The sequence below is a fragment of the Mastomys coucha genome, chromosome X (genome assembly GCF_008632895.1).
Source record: "Mastomys coucha isolate ucsf_1 chromosome X, UCSF_Mcou_1, whole genome shotgun sequence".
Classification (NCBI taxonomy): domain Eukaryota; kingdom Metazoa; phylum Chordata; class Mammalia; order Rodentia; family Muridae; genus Mastomys; species Mastomys coucha.
In genome coordinates, this window is record NC_045030.1 from 155,067,649 (window position 1) to 155,071,887 (window position 4,239).

At 44.9% G+C, this 4,239-nt stretch overlaps 1 protein-coding gene across 2 annotated transcripts in view; it reads left to right on the top strand.

Annotated features, from left to right (window-relative positions):
- Rai2 (retinoic acid induced 2) overlaps nucleotides 1-4,239 on the top strand; it is a 71,166-nt gene that overhangs the window by 1,284 nt on the left and 65,643 nt on the right. The window lies entirely within an intron of this gene.

Below are 4,239 nucleotides of genomic sequence, written 5' to 3' on the forward strand. Positions count from 1 at the left end.
TATTTCTCTTTTGGAGAGTAGCCTAATGAATTTAGCCGGTTTTTAAAAAGGCGGCAAACCAGCTTTAACAATGGTTTGGGAACTTAATCAATGAGAAAGGGAGGGGAGGAAGAGAAGGCGCTGGCACCATAGCGGTGGATGTGGCTGCTTCTTACAGTGTCAGGTAAAAAGGGGCCAGGGCTGGACAGGGCAGGGCACAGCGCCTGGGTGGCCACATTACTAAAACTGTCAGTTGTTCTTACCTGTATCCGCTGGTACCACTCACCCTTGTGTCCTCACCTCTGGGCTGCCCGGACCTGGCATTGGGCTTGAGAGGCGGCTTGCAGCAGAGAGAGGGCCAGCCACCCTCATCTGGCGTTTTTTAAGGATGTGTAAATATTTTGCTGAGGATAAGTGACATCAACAGAATGATATTTTACAGAGCTCGGGTGTGCAGCGATGATAAATAGATACAGCCAAACAAAGTTTTGATAACCGCATATTCTCATGGCTCACTCTGTTTCGTTTGGTCTTTGTTTTTGTTGGTTTAGCATTATCTCTCATCCTCTGTTGTGATCCCTTTATTTAACCAGTTCTTGGAAGCTTCTCCTTAGAACACAGAGAAAAGCAGCCAGCAGGGAGAAAACAATTCTTAGCCTCTCCTGCACCAGGCAGATTTTTTTCTTTGCTTTCCCAGGGTCTCTTTCTCACCGGTTCCTAGCTGTCTTCCCTTCTCCCCTTTAGAGTCATCACAATTGCGTCCTGGTAGACCAAGGGACTTCAGCTAACTTTGAAAACGTGTTGTGGCAGAGTCTTTGTTAGAGTGGTATACCAGGGGACAGTAGAGAGGCTAGTGAGGAGGGGGCACCTCCCTAGGGTAGCACTATGCAACCGTACCCTGATTTTTCTTCGTATTTTCTCCCAGAAGGGAAATGTGGGGAACTGTGCTAGTTTCAGAAGCAAGGAGGAGTTCGAAGGCACAGAATCATAAGCCACTAGCCTGGTAGCATGCCAATTTCTCTGTCCTTTAGGAGCTCAGGGAAGCTATACCCCAAGTTTAGACAGCCCCATCCCCTCCCCACAGACACACAGGCTCTTCCCTTCTCAGCCTGACAGATGCCCACTGGGTACATGCCCAAGGTGGCCATGGCCCTTTGAACCTATTCACACTGAAACTTGTGGGGCAGGGAACTGTTGACTGTTCTGGCACCAACTCAGGGGATCATTCAGCCTATCCAAGGAGGCTCCTTTATTATTCAAAGAAACCAAGACTACATGCAGGGAGGTTTGGCCCAGGAAAATCTCTGCTCATCCCAGGAGCAAAGGAGAAAACTGTTTCTCAGGTGGTGTCCATTGCTTGCTTGAGAGCAGGTTGGTGGGTGGGCACTTAGGCAAGAAGGATAAGCCAAGTACAACATCTTTTGTCCAGAAAACAAACAAACAAACAAACAAGAGGGCAGGAAAAAAAGAACGAAAAAGAAAAGGAAAAAAAAAAAAACAAAAACAAAACAAAAACCTAAGTTTGGAGGTATGTGAGCAAGTGTGGCCTGAAGGCTCCAGTGCCAGCAGCCAGAAGATTCCAGTTCCAATGACCCAGGAACTGGGGAGACCCTTGACCCAGAATGGAGCTATTCTCTATATGCAGACAGCCACACACAGGGTGTGCTCAGAAGCTGCAGGAAGCAAATTGCAAGTGTCTGTTCTCTGGCTCCTCCTCTGACCTTAGATTAGTGGGGAGGAGAGAAGTAGAGGGAAATAAATTGGAAAGGAAGCTAACATTTGTTCTTGTCCTGTCTGCCAGGCACTGAATATGTGGCAAACCTTCTCAGTGACCCTGTGACCCCAGCGAAACATTATTTAACAGATAATTCTCAGAGAAACTGTTAGTCCTGATCTGATTCCAGTCTTTGGTGATTATGATTTAAACAGCAATATGTCTCTCTGCCCCTTCTCAAAGCCCCTTATTTATTTCTCCCAAAGGCCAGCCAGAGTCCTCAACCCATACCTCTTTCATAAAATATAGTACCTAAATTAGTGTAGTGTCTGTGAGTGTGTACGTGGGTGATCCTCCAGTAGAGGCCCCATCTTCACCTCTGTTGTGCACATGTGCCAGTAGATCCAAACCAGTTCCTAATTCAAGTGGTGCCCTTTCATTTAAGAACCCCCAAAGCCTACTATTATTAGCTAAATGAAAGTTGAGTGACCAAATGATGGAGTTGATGGAGTGAACAATTGCAAAGAGAGAGCCATAAATCATTGCCAAGGGAGACAGAGCAAGAGAGATCCAGAGGTTTGTATATTTGATGGGGACCCATAGTTTTTGGTGTCATGCTCCTGTTTGACAAACCCAGGTTTAATCCTTACAGCACTTACATGAGACTGTGTGGACAGATTATTTATTTCATTATACAGATGAGGGACCTGAGATGCTCAAGGTCCATGGTAGGACCAAATGGTAGGTGAGTTTTGATGCTTTATTATTTCTCAAATACTAAATAAATATGAGGAGGGGATTTGCTATGCAAGTCCCTGGACTTCCTTCTAGACAGCCTTTAGACCTTAGCAATTCCGTAACCACCAAAGAGTCAGGATTTGAATGCATAAAATGAGGAGGGGCTTTGGACTGCCGCCTCTCTGATCAGAATATGAGGAGTACCTCAGAGAATGAGGCTTTCTATGAGGGGAAAGATGGCTAATTGCACTTTTCCCATGCACAAAAGCCTGTTTGGGCTTCTGAATTAAGCTTGATTTGGGGATCAGAATGACGTCCTTGCCGTAGAGTTGGAAGCTCTTTGTCTTTGGAGAATGCCTCTGATTGCCACTTCTCCCTCCCACCTGATCATCTGCCTGGGTTCCCATCATTCCATTCTTTCTGCACTCATGGCCTGTCCTTTGTGACTCACAGTTTTTGATGAGCCTCTTGAGTCCACAGCTCTCCTCTGTCTTCTGATGGCAGCTGGGGAGAAGGCTATTTTGGCAGCCACATTAGTACTTCTGTATGTCACACATGACCCTTCTCTTTCTTGCCAAGAACACACAAAAACACATATGAATGCACAGGCACAGGCATAGACACAAGCACATGTAATTTGATCATGTTTCTGTTTCTGTATCTGATTCACCAAATTAGATTGCTAATGCACAATTGTTATTGGAAGATGTACTTGGCTTTGGTGATTTTCTATCACAGCCCCTGCCTTGAACAAACCAGAACAGTTAAGGTGGAGGTAGCTCAACCAGCAGCTGCCTAGAGCAATGCTGGTTGTACTTAGTGGTTCCCCCACATCTGTGGGACCGCCCCTGAAATATATGCTTGTTCTGTTTTAGTTTGTTTGGGCTACTGTAACCAAACTGGCTAAACTACATGCCTTTGAGCAATGGAAATTTATCATAGTTCCAGAGAGTGGGAGATCCAGGATCAGTTTGCTATCAAACTCAGCGTCTGGTAAAGGCCTTTTAAAATTCATAGACAGTGACTTCTCATTGTGCTCTCCCATGGTAAAAGGCACAAGTGAATTCTCTGGACGTTTCTCTCTCTCTCTCTCTCTCTCTCTCTCTCTCTCTCTCTCTCTCTCTCTCTTTCCCTCTTTCTCTCTCTCTGTTTCTCTCTCTGTCTCTTTCTCTCTCTGTGTGTGTGTCTGTCTGTCTGTCTCTCTGTCTCTCTCTCTCCTCTCTGGAGCTAGAAACTGAATAATCAAGGCCTGTGCATGTTAGGGAACTGTCCTACCACTAATTTACCTCTCCTTGCCTCTGAGGTCCCTTTTATAAAGGCACTAATCCCTTTGATGAGGATTCTGCTCTCATGATCTAACCATTTCTTGGATGTCCCCACCTCTTAATCCCATTACCTTGTGGATTAAGATTTTAACAAATGAATTGCAGGGGTGGCACACAAACCTTTAGATCATGCAGCTTTTCCGTGCATTTCTTAAATGCCCATTTGAATCTCCATTGGGCTCCCAAAACATCCCAATCTTCATAGTTTCAATTTCTATTGTTTTCATCAGCTTTAACAATCCCATGTATATGAGAATTTTGGAGCACACCCTTTTCATGTCTGTCATCCCCCTTCCCACAGCTTTTTAGCCTTTCAGCTCAACACTAATAGAATTTCTTAATGGTCTTATTCTATATGAGTACTGTAGCATGCAAAAGCCATTGGTACAATGGCTATGGAATGCTTGACGGGCAGCTTGTCCCAAATTAGGTATGCTGTAAGTGTAATACATCAGTGGATTTCTCAGAGTACAAAAAAAAAAA